Genomic DNA, 17,467 nt, shown 5'->3' with positions numbered 1-17,467 from the left:
AATTATGCAGTTTCTTTTTTTGATAATCACAAAGCATAAGATTAGGTTATTTTAGGAATTTCTTTTCCTTATGCATTCTCCTTTGGCTAATATTAATGAATAATTAACAAAGGAGCTGGCACACATGGAATCTGTAAACTAATTGTCGTAGAGCACAACTACCAATATGTCTTCTCAGTTTTTGTTGTCAACTTATTTTCTTCAACTTGACCTATAAACCCTGGGATGTTTAGATTAAGTTTTTGATTTTCTTTATGTCTGACTTATTTGCCAACATCAGCCTCCTACTCCCTCATTATCTCCTCTGTTCCCATGATTTTTCTTTCTATTTGACAATTAATCATAAATATGTATCTGAGGTACAATAGTGCCACACATTCAGTTTTATAATTAAAAAATTCTCGATACATCTTTGACTACTTCCTCTACCTTGCCCTCATACATATAATAGGCCTGTTAATTCTACTTTCCAAATCTCTTTCATTTATTCCTCTACTATTACAAATCCAATCCAAACTACCCTCCATCTTTTCTTGAACTGTGGCAATAGATGATGCTGCTTTTTTTTTTTTCTTTACAGTGCTAAAAACCACATGGCATAAAAATTACCCTCTGAATCATTTTTAAGTGCCTACTTCAGTAGAATTAAGCATATTCACATTGTGAAGCAGATCTGCAGAGCCTTTTCATCCTGTAAATCTATAACTCCACACTCATTAAACAACTCCCTCCGCCCTTTTTTTTTTCTCCCTGGAATCCCTGTTAGCCATCAGATAACTTTCAGTTTCTGTGAATTTGACTACTTTACATACCTCATATAAATGGAAGTGTAAGGTATTTGTCTTTCTCTGACTTATTCACTTGGCATAATATCCTCAAGTTTTGCTCCTGTTATAGCTTGGGAGAAGATTTCCTTCCTTTTTGAGGCTCAATAATATTCCATCATGCAACATTTTGTCCAATTATCCACTGATGTCTATTTAGTTTGCTTCTATTAGTTGGATATTGTGAATAGTGCTGCTATGAACTGTGGATATACACATATGTCTGAGACCTTGCTTCAGTTATTTTGGATATGTAATCACATAGTTCTCTTTCTAATATTTTGAGAAGTTTGTACCACTCTTAGTAGAAGTTGCACCATTTTTCAATCACACCAGCAATGCACACAGTCTACAATTCCTCCACATCTTTTCGAGCACTTGTTACTTCCTGGTTTCTGTTTTGTTTTGTTTCAGTAGTAGGGACCCTACTGAGTGAAAGATAATATTGTATTATGTATTTTATTTGTATTTCTTGTTGATGACTGATTTTGATAATCTTTTCATATACTTGCTGGTCAGTTGTATATTATCTTTGAAAGAATGTCAATTCTAGGCCATTGTTCATGTTTGTTTGTTTGTTTGTTTACTGATACTGTGGAATGATCCCAGGGGCACTTAATCACTGAGCCACATCCCTAGTCCTTCTTCTTTTTTATTTTGGGACTGTCTTGCTAAGTGACTCAGGGCTTTGCTGAGTTGCTGAGGGTGGCCTTGAACTTGCAATCCTCCTGCCTCAGCCTCCTGAGCTGCTGGGTTTATAGGCTTACAGCACTGTCCCAGCTCCCTTCCCCATTTTTAAATAATATTTGATTTTGTTATTATTGTTGAAATATAGGAATTCTTTATATTTTCAGGGTATTAACTCCTTGTTTGATATTATGTTTTACAAATATTTACTTGAGTGTGTAGGTTGCCTTTTTACTTTATTGATTTGCCCTGTAGTCTAAATGATTCTTAGGAAACTCCTTTCATATTCCCCAATTTATTCTCCATACCTTGAAAAATTATTTTCAAACCAATATGTGATCCTGTAATTTCTACAAGTCAATTAGTCATTTATGCTTTCACAAAACTGTCAGGATAGAACTGGAACTGATTATTGTGCTACATAATCAGGTAGCTACCTACCTTGCCAACATTTTTGCACATGCTCTTATCCTTTACTTTGTGCCACACTTGATTTCTCAAACTTCTCATGAATCATGCTTCTCCTAGTTTTAAAGTACTTTTCATGTGTTTTTCTCTACATTGCTTTTCTCCTTATTCTTTGAAAAGTGAACTTCTATAGTTTTGAAACTTTGATAAAATGTCAATTATTCAAGGAAGTCTTCCCTGGCTCATAGACCTAGAACAACTTTCTTGGTGTATAATTAACACTCACTGAACTCAACTGTAGCATTTATTAAAACTTTAATGGAACAATTATTTCTGTAAAGCATGTGATAATTTATCTCCTCTTTCTTCAAGTCAGAAAATAAGATGATAACCATTCATTCCTATTCACCATTGTGTCTCCAAATCTAGCAGATTTCCCTTGCCTATGTAACTGTTCGATAAATGCTTTGGAAATGAATAAAATGACAGATGAAGGAATAAACAATCTGATTTCTTTAGGGCAATCTCAGAGAACAAGTTAATAATGTCAGTTTGAGAAACATGGATCATGGACTTGGGGTGAGTGTGTCATATCTAGTTAATACTTAGGAGTAAAGTGTTAAGTAAAAAATGCAGTAGGTTCAAGGCTACAGATGGTGAAATGTAAAGGGAAAACCACAATGGAATATAGGTTAGGAGTCACAGAACAGGTAAAAATCAGAATTGATTTAGGAGCAAGACTAGCTAAAAACAAAAACTTAGGAAATTCATATGAATGGAATTGAAGAGAGATGTGCTTAATCTAGGGACCTTGGGTGGTATAGACTGATAGATGTGCTTGCATGGGTAACAAATGCTAAGTCCATTCAAGTTCATGGTTCGCAATTCAGACATAACTACACAGGTTTTTTTTTTTTCCTTCATATTTTAAACACCTTGTTTTAGCTCTCTTTTTACTGATGTTTCCAAAGACCTGACAAGAATAAATTTAGAGGAAGGAAACTTTTTTGGGTGTTCATGGTTTCCGAGGTCTCAGTCCATAGATGGCCAACTTCATAACTCTGGGCCAAAGATGAGGCAGAATATCCAGGCAGAAGGACCCAGAGGAGGAAAGCAGCTTAGGGCAGGACAATCAGGAAGCAGAGAGTGCTCCACTCACCAGGGACAAAATATATACCCCAAAGGCACACTTTCTCCATTCACACTTTACCTGCCTACAATTACCACCCAGTTAATCCATTCTAGTGGATTAATGCACTGATTGGGTTAAGACTTTCATAACCCAATCATATCACCCCTAAACTTTTCTTACATTCTCTCACACATGAGTTTTTGAAGGTTACCTCCTATCTAAATCATAACATTCCTAATTTATTATAGTTTTGCACTGCTATGATTTGTATATGGTTTGACCGTGTCCCCCAAGGGTTCACATGTTGAAACAAAAGCCACATTTTGAGATATTCAGAGGGTGGAAATTCAACCCAACTGTGGTATTTAGAGATTTGTCCTTGGAAAGTGATTAGGGTCCGATAAGGTGTCTGGATGGAGTACTCATGATTAAATACTGGTAGTTTTATAAGATGGAGAGAGACCAGAAGAGGCACGAACACACACACATATGAGCTCCCTGTCTCTGAACATGTGATGCCCTGCACCACCTTGGAACTCTGTCATCAAGAAGGTCATCACCAGATGAATGCCTTAACCGTGAACCTCTGAGCCAAAACAAGTTTCTTCTCTTTAAAACTTGTCCAGTCTATTGTGTGTCTGGCAACAGAAAGTAGACTAATACACATATTATTATCTCTTTTAATTATTGCATTTCTCTCTATGAGATCCATGTCATTTATACTACTTTAAAGTAGTATTCCTATAATTGCAGGAAGGTATTAAAAGTAAAGCAAGCAGGGATGGGTGTGGCTCAGTGGTATTTCTTATTTTGCATGCTCTAGGCCCCGTTTCCATCCCCAGCACTGCAGGGCAGAAAAAAAAAAAAAAAAAAAAATAGGAAAGTAAAGCATGAAACCTGAAGCAATTTAGAAAACTTTACTGAACTAAGAAACTCCCTCTAGTTTTAATAAGAGGTCTAATACTTCTAAATAGGAATGTATGTATTCAGTTTTACCTGTCAGAAATCATATTTCCTTATGACAGGGAAAATGGATTTCTCTCTCTCTGTCTCTCCCTTCCTCTCCCTTTCTCTCTCTCTCTCTCTCTCTCTCTCTCTCCCCCTCTCTCTTTCTGTCCACTGAAATCCAATTGTAGTACATGTTTTCTTTTTTCTTTTTTGTGGTGGGGGGACTGGTAATTGAACCCATGGGAGCTTAACCACAAAGCTATATCCCCAGCCCTTTTAAAATTTTTTATTTCAAGACGGTCTCGCTAAGTTGCTGAGGCTGGTCTCAAACTTGCAATCCTCTTGCTGGGGGTACAGACATGAACCATTGTAACTAGTGCTTCAATTTTAACAATAATCTTCTGCTAAATATTTTGCAATCATTTAAGATCAGAAATATAAAGACATTAATTTCAAGTGGTAGTGTTAATTTCTGATTGTGACTATCATTTTTATTTGCTTTCATTATTTAAGATGGAAGGCATATTTTCATAAACAAGGAGAAAGAAAAATTTTAATACTCCTTTCTAGGTAATATTTAATACATTAGTGTACGTGACGAGATTTGGGTCCTTACTAGTTCATAAAGATGTCTTTTCCCTGTTGAAATGCCAGTGTCTGACAGTTGGAAACTCCTTACTTTGTTGAACAAGCTTTAGATCTGGGAAAATACCAAGAGTATACAAGCAGTTGACCTTTAAACAAGCTTGCCTTCTATTGCGATTTTAAGTCTCTGTGGCTGAACTCCTTTCTAAGGGATTTTTTTCTATTACACATTATCATAAATGCAATAGTTTATAAGTTATCAAATAATATTTCATTCTCTGTGTGTCAACATAGACAAAGTTGTGGAACCTTGAATGTCCTAACAGTTACTGCCATTGTTCAGGTACTAGAGGGCTCCTTTTCTTTCCCACAATGCTTCTTGTATTGATGAATATTAGTTGAGCATAAAAGCAAACCAGCCAAAGTCTATGCTTTATATTTTTTTGACTTTCTCCATAAGGCCCATAAAATATGTATTTTTCCAGACAAATCAATTTCCTTCCTTCTCTGCCTCCCAGGTTCCTTTTCAGTAAAATGAAGGGTTTTGAACAGCCTTTTGAACTCCCATCAGTTGTTGTGTCTCTCTGTTATGGATTCTCAGTGGGGGTGATATTATCCCCAAATTGTTTCCTTAGGAGGCAGCATCTTAGATATCATAATAGTCCCTGGCCCTCCAAAGGACCACCATACATAAAAAATATATATACTAAATCTGAGATATTAAGATTCCATGGAAAGAAAGGAGCAATTAGAAATTATGCTTCCTTTGAAGGTGATAGTTTTCTTATAAGTTGAGGAACATTGCTTTGTACATTGATACAGCTCATATCATGAATGCTGGCTACATCATTCATACAACTCTTCTTTTTTTTTTGGGTGCTGGGGATTGAACTCAGGGCCTTGTGTTTGCAAGGCAAGTACTCTACCGACTGAGCTATCTCCCCAGCCCCTCATGCAACTCTTCTTAATCCTTTTTTTTGGTGTCATATGATCATTATGTGGTTCAATAACATAAACATTCAGAGTGATTATTTTCCTTAAAATATTTTCCTTAAATATGTGTAGACACTATTTCTATATTTCAGACTAGATTAGTTTAATTGTAAGGCATGGTTTTAAAATAGAGAGGGAAATCATGACTTGAGTTACTACTTATGTAAATATTGAAGGTATTAGATACAAATTACACTAATAACAAATATTGTTTCGTATCATGTTTGAATAAAACATTTTGAAGAAAAAATAAGCATATTTGTGTGTTTAAACGGTTTTAGCACAGGACATTTCTAAATGTCCGTTTTCATGAGGCAAATTAAAACAGAATAAAGCAAAACAAAAAGCACTGAAAATTCAGAAAGTGACCCAGAATAATAACAAACTTGTCAGTTTGCACAAAGACTTACAGAAATTCTACTTTTACAGATATTATACTTTATATCTGAGATGTAAGTAAATTATTCAAATGACGAAGTTCATGTGGCTCCCATGAGCCTGAGACAGAGAAGGTAAGTCACTACTATCTACTAACCAGAACCTGGCTCTGCTGTGAGCCCCGCTTGCCACATACCCACAGACTTGCTGCAGTTTACAGAACAATCAGTGATTTCCAAGAATCTCCTCATCAGTGCTTAATACTGAAAACTCTTTTTTAAAACACAGACTAAGAAACATAATGTCTAAGTGCAGTCAGTGAAGTGCAATGAAGTGAGTACTTTGATTTCCCATTACACTGCAATTGTGTTGATATTATCTACACACATATGCGTATGTAAATGCATATATAGACATATGTACACAATTATGTGGGTACCAAACACATTATAAATACACAAGAACGTGATAGAATAATGCCTGCCCCTAAAGATGTAAACATACATCATAATCCACTAAACCCATGAATATGTTATATTACAGAGCAGAGAGAAATGAAGGTGAAATTAAAGTTACTTATCAACTTATTGAATATAAAAAGATGATCCTGGCTTAGGCTGGACCCAGTGTAATTATAGGGGTTCAGACATGAGAAAGAGGGAGACAAAAGAGAACACTTGACAGATGACATCATCAGACACTGTTCCTTCTTGGCTTCAGAAATGAAAGGGGACCATAAGCCAAGGACTGAGGGCAGCCCCCTGAAGGTGGAAAGGCAAGAAAACTGACTCTTCCCTACAACTCCTTTAAGGACTGCACCCTGCCAACAGCTTCATTTTAGCCCAGAGATCATTGTGGATTTTTGAGTTCTAGGAGTAAGATAATAAATTCATTTTGTTTTAAACCACTAAGCTTGTAGTCATTTGTTGAGCGTCAATAGGAAGATAATGCAATGAAGTAAAATATTCAAAGACTACAAATGTACTAAGAACAAATGAACTGAAAATATCATTAATTATGCTTCTGTCTTTAAAGACATTATTTTTATACAAAGGTAGATAACAGAGAAGCTTTGAAGATATCTAGAGTAACCTACTTGGTTCTAAATCCTGGCAATTTTAGGTGGATAACCCCAGAAAATTGCTTAGCATTTGTGATTCCAGATTCTCCTTTTTCTAATAGATGGAATAATAATTGCATTTCAAAAATTATAGCAAATAAATGCATACAATATTATAATCAACTGCATACTACATAATAAATCTTATGGATAGCTTCCCTATTATTTTTATTCTAACTTTATATTTGCTATTTGTGCTACCCTTATCCTGACAGCACTAGAGCATTTAGTTTAGTTTTTTTCATTGTAACTTATATGGTCAGTATAATTTTTTGGTCTCTGTATTATACTGCTGGTTAAATGTTTTAATAGCCCTGGATTAATTTTATGGATTCAGAGAAGGAGATTTATTAAGGGGTGTTGTATAATAATCTAATTATCATTGATGAAGTAAAAACATTCTTAGACATTTTTCTATGACTGCCCATATATGGGATCTGATTTACTAATGCTAGTATTTTCAATATGAATTTTGTGCATCAGTAATAAATATAGGAAATCTGATAATTTTTAATCTATTTGTGGACATTTCAAAGGTAAGTTAGCTCATCTTTCTTTGGAAAATATATAGGATATTATATGTATAGGTTCACTGGTCATTATTTACTGGTTATTGTTATCAACTCTTTTTGTGTTATATTTTTGTTAAATAAGGCTATTATGATCATAAGCCTGCTTATTTGGGGTTACATTGTTTATGTAAAAAGAAGTAACTTAAAAGATAAAACTTTTCTTTGGTTTGTGTTCCCTCATTGGGAAGTGTTGATAACAGCAACTTTTAAACAATGAAACATCCATTCCCTTTAATATATTTATATGATCACAAATTTACTTATATCAGACAACCTCAAGGAAAGAACATATTGTACATTGCTCAGAGCTACACAGAACCATTGAGATGTGAAGAGTTCCCTAATGACAGATTTTTATATTTAAAAATATTTTTACACAGAAAGGAAAAGAAACCCAAACATTGCAAAATTCTAGATTCATTAATTTTTTCAAGTCTTTTTGTATTGTGCATGATATAGGGTTGTTTTGCCGTTATAACGTCAAACAGTGAAGGGTGATCTGGCGATAGACTCAGCAACTCATGAAACTGGAAAGATTGTGAAAGTCATCAAATCCACACATTCAGCTAAAGTTTGACAATGTATTGAAAAATCCATTAAAAGTTATAGCATTCTTCTTCATTTGTTAGGATATTGAATATATCAGCCATTTATACTATGACATAGGCTCCTTTAGTTTAATTCTAAATATAATGGAAGTGAAAAATATTAGATTCTTATTCTATTTTGTGGTTGTTGTTTTTCATAATAAAATTTCTCAGGCTTGTGGATTACTTGAAAGCTTGCAATTCTCTGTTCTTCTGGGTAGAAAAGAAGACTATCATTAATTTTTATTCTTTTGGTTTATAGTTTTTAACATCTTATATTTCCTACCAGAGCCTGTAAATTTGCTCTGAGTATCTAACAAATATATTTACTGCAATGAAATTTCCTTAATTTATTTTAAAGGCAAAACCACCTTCTTGTTTCTCTTTAGATATTACCACTTTAAATGACTGTGGTATATCATTTGTGACCTCATTGAATGGATTTGGCATTCAGACCCAAACTTAGTAAAAAAAAAAAAAAAAAAAAAAAATCTAATGAAGATAAAAAAAAATAGAAACATAGCTCTTTTCTTTAGACTAGTGCTTGTAGCCAAACAAAAACTAAGAAGTTCATTTACAGAAGGAATAAAAACTTATTATTAACAGAAACCAAGTTATCATAGATGAATTTTCCATAACTGAATTTACTTGGGATATTTGGGTTTTGAAGCAAAGTTGATTTTATTTATTTATTCATTCATTTTTAAATTTATTTGTTCTTTTTCGCTGTACATGACAGTAAAGTGTATTCTGGCATATTTATACAAACATGGAGTACATCTTATTCTAATTAGGATCCCATGTTGTGGATGTACACAATGTTGGGTTTCACTGTGGAGTATTCATATATGTACATAGAAAAATTATGTCAGATTCATTCTGCTGTTTTACCTATACTTAATCTCTCTCTCTCTCCCCTTGGTCAAAGTTGATTTTAATGACAAAAAAATTCAACTCTCCTTACACCCAGTTTTGTTGTAGAGATTAAGGAATTCTAGGTGAAAAATAGTTTGAGAATATTGAGTATTACCTCAAAAAATAGGATTTGACAATCAATGCTTACAAAAGAAAAAATGCAAGTAATGTAAGTATTTGTATTTAGACAATTTCAAGGAATAAAAAAGGGGATAGGGAGTGTAAATAGGAAAAAAATGTGTCCTTAAATCTGGGAGCTAGAGATGTCTGTTTGCAAATGAAATAATTCAACTTTAATGTGAATGTATATGTAAGTTAGAGGTTTTTAAAAAGAGATTAATGTTTAAGTTTCAAACAGATTTAAAACATGTGGAAGAGTTCAGAATTGTAAATCTTTATTAGTGTCTTTTCCTCTGTCTTTTGATTGTCCAGTTTAAAAACAAAACATTGAAATCCAAAGTATATGTATGTATATGCTAACTTTGTATGTCTGTGCAGTATAAATATACAATACTACATTTATTTTTATTACTAAAGTGAAATTTGACAATTTTTATGGAAGTCATAATATTCCTCTTTTTTACATTTAATAATCATTTCACAAATATTGTTGAGGACTTCAAATGCTAACAAGCATCCTTGAGGGATAATTATGGCTTTTAGGGGATAAGGGATAGGGATAGCTAAAAATGATTATTTTGTACACCATAGGGAATAAACAATAAAATAAAGCATTATTTTATAATATTATAATAGCAATGATTATAATTGCCTATAAGTTATGATATTTATTTTAATGTTTAATTATCAAAAATTTTTAGTGAAACAAAGTCAAAAAGTCACATGTAGACTCTTTAATTCACTATCCTGAAAATGTGAATTTGAATTATTGTCTATACATTGAGAACAACTACTTGTTAGTTCACTTAAAAGAGTCTTATTTACAGGCTTATTAAGCTAAAGACATGATGCTAAGCCTCAACATACCCAATGTATTATAGTCACGAGAAAAATCTGTCATGCTGACTCAAGAGACAACCTCCATTTCCTTAGATTTCTTTTTTTTCTTCATAATTCCTCAGAAACTGTGTACCCTTACACTTTGTAATGTATTTCTCTAAGTGGTCCACATGCTTAAGAACTCTGGAAACAGGAAGAAGTCCTTCATTATTCTTTTGTTTCATTTTGCAAATTTACTCTAGTCAGAGTAGAAGGAAGAAGAAAATTAAAGTAATCATATGTTATTTAAATAGGCCCTTCAACTATATTTGAGAAGGGACAAACACATAGGTCATAAGCAGGTGATTAAAAGGACTCAGGCCTCCACAGGGTGTACTGGCACAAAACTTTAACACAGGCAAAGGGTACACTACAGCAGAACAATAGAAGGACATGCCATCGAAAATGGGTCTCTTACTTCCAGGGGAAAACACAATTTCATTTCTCAATTGCACAGAATATTCTTTGTCTTCAAGATTGTTAACCAACAAGATATTTGTTAGGCATCTTGTTTTTAGGATTGCCCAGGCAAAAAATTATATGGGAATTCTTTTTTCTTTTTAATCCTATGTTTTATATAGCTTAAGCCAAGCTACATAGGTCAAACTAGGTTGAACAAGATGTAAACTGTTAATCCATCCATAAACAATGTAGTAAATTATCACTGGACACTTCTGGAGAATTTCAAACAAATATCAATAACACATCTCTTTTAGTCAGCTTTTCCACTGCTGTGACTAAAAGATCTGACAACAATTTTAGATGAAAAGTTTATTTGGGGTCTCAAGGTTTTGGAGGTCTAAGCCCATAGACAGCTACTCCATTTTAGGAGACACTTAATATTTAAACCATAACAACATCTTATCCTTATCTTGTCTCAAAGTCACTACCCAACTTCCATGTATCCCTGGATACTATCACAGAGGTGACCCACTGCCACGGTAAAGTAACCTGTTTTATACATAACTGGTGGTATTTTCACTTTATTCAAGAGAAAACGAAAATAGTGTCAATAATCAGTTCTCACAAAATTATTTTTGAGAGCCAGATATGAAATCCATCAATTGACATCTAACCCTGAATCTTATAATGGAACACACCCACTCCTAGGAAAAATGTGCTTTTCCATTTTCCCTGAGTGTTGATCTCACATAGTGATCTCAGATGTGATAATTAGCACCATCTTCATTTATGCATATATTACATACATATATGTCATAGTGATCTCAAACACTAGTAATAATATAATTTATGAAAAATTATATATAATAACATTTTTGTTTTTTATAAATCTCCCAGGATCTTTCATATCAAAATGAGAAGCAATCTCATAAAGTCCAGGAATGATTTACTAATGATAGAATTTGAAACTGCCATGAAAATGCAAGAATAATTCTTCTAGGGGTTAAAACAATATTAAGAATCTCAGTTTACAACAGCATCCAAATTGACCCGTGTAAATCTTGTGGTCTAAGAAGGTATAATATGCACAAAGCTATTTAATAAAGACAATGCTTGTGTGAGGGGGGAGGGTCTATTCATATCAAAACTCATTGCCCTATTGCATTCTTAATCAAAGAGAAAAAATGTAAAAGATGTAGGAAAAATGATATCAGTAAACAAAATATTTAATAAAATAATTTCTGTAGCAATTATTTAAACTGAGATATCTTCCAGATGCTGTCCCTGGAGTCTCCATTTTTATTTTTGTTTGTCTTATTCCAAATATCACCATATACTTGTAGCATAAAGTCATTTGTTCCTTGCCTTTTAATACTGGAGACCTTATTTGTTCTTGATCTCCACTTCAGAGAAAAAGAATTTCACTTACTATGGGAGGTTTTATGGGTCACTGAGAGTCTATACTGTTTCTTGAGTGGAAACTAAAATGAAAAATATATTTCTATTCTAAGATTAGGAAAAATGTTATGGGCAATATGAAAATCATCTTTTACTTTTTCACTTTTGCTTATTAGTTTAATTAAAGTATCTTCCTTATTGGTTTAAGGATTGTTTCTCATTATATAATGTCATTGTAGTGGTGTAGCCATTTACATTTGCTTTGAGTCATGGCTTAGACTGACATGCTTCTGATTTTGAGATTTTAAAACAAATTGGAATCATTGCTGTGAAGTGTCATTTTTAATTGAAGGCACCTCATTGGAGAATGAAGAGTTTTCTGATTCCTCATGCAGTTTGTCCCTGTATAAAAGGTGCATTAAAAGAAAAAGGAATCATAAATAGGCAATTCTAAAATAGTTGCTTATTACTTTGCTCTTCTCTTTTCCCTATTCTATGCCCTTTCAATCTGGAATCTGAGGTCCAATTTGTGCTCCCACTGAAGCAGTTCTGAGAACTTACCATTTCTTTTTCTCCCAGTTTCTGTTGTTAATTCTCTTCACCAAGGGAGTAAAAAGCATCACAATTCTTCATAATTTTTTTTTTCTGAGATTTGAGTAGATCTTGGGAAAAGAATCCTATTTTGTTTCAACAAAGTCATGTTACAGAGAGTGACTATAAAGAATAAAGAGCTCTGTGATCCACATTGATGCAGTGTCTGTTATATCCAGGGTTAGATTTTCTTTGCTGACTGTGATTCATAATTCCTGTTTTTTGTTGCAGTAAATCTTAAGAGCCTTCCATATATTTTTTCCAACCATGACTTCATCTGTCTGAATCCAGATATCAAGAAGTTGCTAAGCATCAGGGGAAAAGATAATCTAGAAAATAATAAATGTTTAAAGTCATCTAGGAACTCAAACTTATAGTTTTGTGGGGAGAGGAACACAGATAAAGGAAAGTACAGAAGCAACTTTGCATGGCACATAACTTATATTTTCCTGACATTGTTCTTCAGTCTATGCCAGCAATAAGAGGCTGTAAAAGCTTAACAAAGTTTTCACAGGCATTTTGCATTTTTATCTATCTTTAATACTTAAAACAATTTGAAAAAAAAAGTTATATTTTAATACTGTTATTATTGTGAAATAATTCAAACATTCAGTAAAGTGAAGAAAATAGGGTCAGCATCCATATATTAACCACCTAGGTTTGATAAATCTTAAATATTAAATTTTTCCAAAATTCCTTAAGGAGGTAAAGAACTAGATGATAAAGACATGGTGTGTGCTTTTATTATTTCGGGATTATTGTAATAAGTAATAGGAAATCACATGAAAATTGTATTGTGGGCTGATGGTAGGACCAAGAAGTAATCACAGCAATGTTGTTTTTTACATACAAAAATTCCATCAGTCAGTAAAAAAAAGCCCGTGTAGGAAGATTCTCTTGGTATAGAATTCCCACAGTGTAAAGAACAAAAGCGACTGGGAAGGGACTCTCCAAAAAAGGTCTTCCCCTTGCTCTGATTTCAACATGCTGAACAAGTAATCCACAAAAGCATACAATTAACCAGGAGAAAAGTAGAAAAGCTGTCACATTCACTGTAGAGGACCATACACAAAAGAGATCCTCATCCAAAACACAGTGCTCACAGCAAACAGTACAATGGGCCACAGAGACCTGATGGGGTAAATGTCCTGTGAGTATCCACATGAGTCCATGGGAAGCAGTTGGGTGGACTGGGAACACAAGCACTCTCTATATGTAGAGATGAGGAAGAACATAATTGGCCCCAGTGAAGGGAGCCAGTGTTTACTGCCCAGATCTATGGTAGTAGGTTAGCAGAATGCAGTAAGTGACAATTTCTTCATTATCTGAAGGTGAAAACACAAATGAGGAGACACATTCTGTGCTATGGCGATTACGGAAATCATAAGTTGCCCAGCCCCTGCGTCCTTGAGGTCTTTGGAGAGAGGGTACTCCATCATGAGTGAACTGGGAAAAAAAGAGAGGCCAGGGTACAAAGATCCTTTGAATATTGATTATAACATGAATAAAATGAAGGGCCTGGTCAATTATAACAGAGGTGATCATTAAACCTGAGGAATTGTACCTCCAAGGGTTTGTTTAGTCCTGGCCATTTAACCAGTTCCAGTTAAAGGAATGATAAAATTACCTCAACTCAGAAACTAAGTAGTTTAATAATTACAGATGAAACATATGGATAACATTTTCAAATCTCAAGAGCAAAGAGCAAAAAGACAGGTAAAGAAAGATAACAGGGACACAGGTGAAGAAAGTGGCCACTGACAAGATGAGAAGCTTCACAAATCTGTAAAATTCCTGCTGAGCCAACTGGACATTGATGTTGGCAGCATATGACTCTCAAGGAAATAGCTGGGCAAAGTTCCTCAGGAATCTGCTCCTCTGGAACAGGGTTTTTGAAAATATGTTATTGATTATACTTTTTAAAATGTGAAAACACACTTAATTGGATAAAGTGAAGTTAAATCATAAGTTGAGAGGACAATAACTATTCAAACGTGTAACAAAGCCTACAGGGGTAAATTATATATTTATTGAAATACTTCCCATTTGTCATTAGGGCTTGATATCATTCCTTAACTTACAGCACCACTCACCAAAAGAGAAGAAAACTGGGATGTCTAGCTTCCTTAGCAGTCTAAAAGCCCAGCACAATATCCCCTCCTAATTCAACTCTGACTCTGCTTTTCTTACATAATGTATGTTAAAATCTTCTAACCTCCTTTAAAAAATCTAAAGTAATTATGTTATGAAACATTGTTTCTAATAGGACTACTTTTACCCCTTTGGGATTTTATATTTTTTCATTCTGATTTTTTCTTTAAGAACAGTAGGAGTGGAACTCAGGGACTGGAGTATGCTAGGCAAATACTATAACACTCAGCAATATCCTCAGCCCAGAATCTTGTTTTTTTAACTTGTAACCTGAATGCAAATAATTTATTTTTAAAATGTGTAATTGCCGGGCTGGTGTTGTGGCTCAGTGGTAGAGTGCTTGCCTAGCATGTGTGAGGCACTGGGTTCAATTCTCAGCACCACATATAAATAATTGAATAAAATAAAGGTCTATCAACACCTAAAATTTTTTTTAAAAAAATCTATATTTGCTTTTTTTGTTACAATTAGATTCTTGCAGGGATTTTCAAACTATAATATGCATAAAAGTTACTTAGGGATCTTGTTGAAATACAGATTCAGATTGAACAGGTTGCAACAGGACCTGAGATTCTGCTTTGCCCACAAGCTCCCACATACTGCTAATGCTGTTGGTCCAAGGATCAGACTTTGAACAGCAAGGACTTAGTTCCAGGACAAAGACTTTGCTTTCTCCATTCCAATTTCAACCTTGGTCAGCTGACAGCTTTCATATGAGTAAGTAAAGTCAGATCTGAAAATGAGACCAGAAACAATTATAAAGTATTATAATGGTTTTAAAATAAACATACTGTCTTCTAAACAAACAGAATAATTTTTCCAAATAGTACTTTTCTTGCATCCAAATTGTTACATCTGTGAAGATGTAAATAGGTTATTCTTTGTATGCCATAAGCTTGTCTTAAACACTTTGTGATATTTTTTAATTAACATGTAGCAGGAAATAGGCCTTTGAAAGTTAAGAAGCACAAAACAATAAAAGAAGTAAACCCTTTTGTTGAAGAGCTCCAATTCCCATGTTAACGTCTCATTCACAGCCTAATTGTAACCCAATTAGGAAAATTAAGATAAGTAGAAACAGCTGGAACAGAAGGCACTTGGAGTGAAGTGTACCCTCTGCACTCATTATTTGATGGAGATCATTACCCAACTCTACACACAGTGCATGATATTTAATATGATTGGACTAATTTATATCTGAAAAGAATAAGAGAGCACCATGTAAAGAAAGGGAATGACCTATTAGCTCTAATTCTGTAAAAGCTTTTTTATCTGATGATTCAAATGTAGTCATGTGATAAACCTATGAAATTGTTAGTTCTCTTTCAGTTACCGTTCACAGCATTCTTCCTTCCTTTTGGTGATAGCATTACATTGTTCTTATTATTATTGTAACCAGATATGCGCTGGTGACAACATTGTGATGTATCATGTTCAAATTTTATGTGTGATTTGTGATAAAGAGATAACAAAACCTTGGTTTGAGTTTTACATCGGTAATTACATAAATATGGTCTTAGAATTCAAGAAACACATTGAGGAAAGTCTCAGATTATTAGAGTATATTGTTTAGGAATACAAGCTATGCAGTTTAAAGTAATGACTTAACCTCTCAAAGACTTACTTCCCTATGTGCAAATGATAGTAGCAGTGCACACCTCACAGGGCTGTGGAAGAATTAGGTGAGATGATTCATATAATGCACTTGGATCATGCCTGGCCCATGAATTACTCAGTAATTTCTGCTGTTTTCTTGTATTTGGACCCACACTTTGGTTATGATTTGTGTGATCTCTGTTAACTCCTAGACAAGTTAAATACCATTGTCATTTATAGATTGTCCAGTGCATATATATGTGTCATCTCATCATCCCAGAAGGCCTGTCTACAATTATGCTAAGGAGCCCATGCAAACAAATAAAATAAGTGACAGGAAAAATAACCATCATTGTGTACATCAGAAATAAGACTATGAGTTGAAGTATTAGTGAAAACATAGTTTCAAATTGGTGTGACTCCATTTTAAAGGGAAACCCAATGAGGCTACATTTCTTGCCTGAAGACTGGTCTAGTTGTTATCTGTGGTTTCCGTATTTTGAGGGGAAAAGGGTAAGCAAACCTAACAATGCAATGTAAGGCATGATATTTAAGGACTACAAATCCAAACCACATTTTAATCAGATGTTTATGGGAAACATGTCCATCTGAAAAGGGAGAACTGAGCTCATTGATGAGTTGAGTCAGTTTGTTTAATCTGATAACCTTGGAGAGGAAGCCTGCCAGGGTCAGCAACTTCAATCACTGCTCTGGTTTACATTTAATGATAGTTTCTTCCTGTGGTAACCATTAGAGCATTGAAGGGAGTTGTCAGACTCTAAGAGAAAAGCTATGAGTTGTGTTTTATAATACCAGGAGAAAAAAAATAATCAGAAAGATGTGTTCACTGGTACAAATGTAATATGTTTTATCTACAGAATAAATGGACTGAAATTGTGTTTCTGATATGGGCAATCTCAGATCCAGAAGAATAAAACTAATATATTCATGATTATGACCAGATTTGCATTAACATAGCCAAAGGTAAAATTTTACTCCTTGTGTTTATGCTTCTAGACAATCTGCTACTTAATTTTTTTTGAATTTCTATTTCCAATATCCCCAGGGAATACGCATATATAGAAATGTTCAGCTACTTAAAAGTGACATGGAAGCAATTCTGCATATCTTTCATGACTAATGAAAATATAAAAAAAGTTTCTAACTAGCTAAGCCTGACA

The sequence above is a fragment of the Sciurus carolinensis genome, chromosome 2, assembly GCF_902686445.1.
Source record: "Sciurus carolinensis chromosome 2, mSciCar1.2, whole genome shotgun sequence".
Classification (NCBI taxonomy): domain Eukaryota; kingdom Metazoa; phylum Chordata; class Mammalia; order Rodentia; family Sciuridae; genus Sciurus; species Sciurus carolinensis.
Note: the sequence above shows the minus strand (reverse complement) of the source record.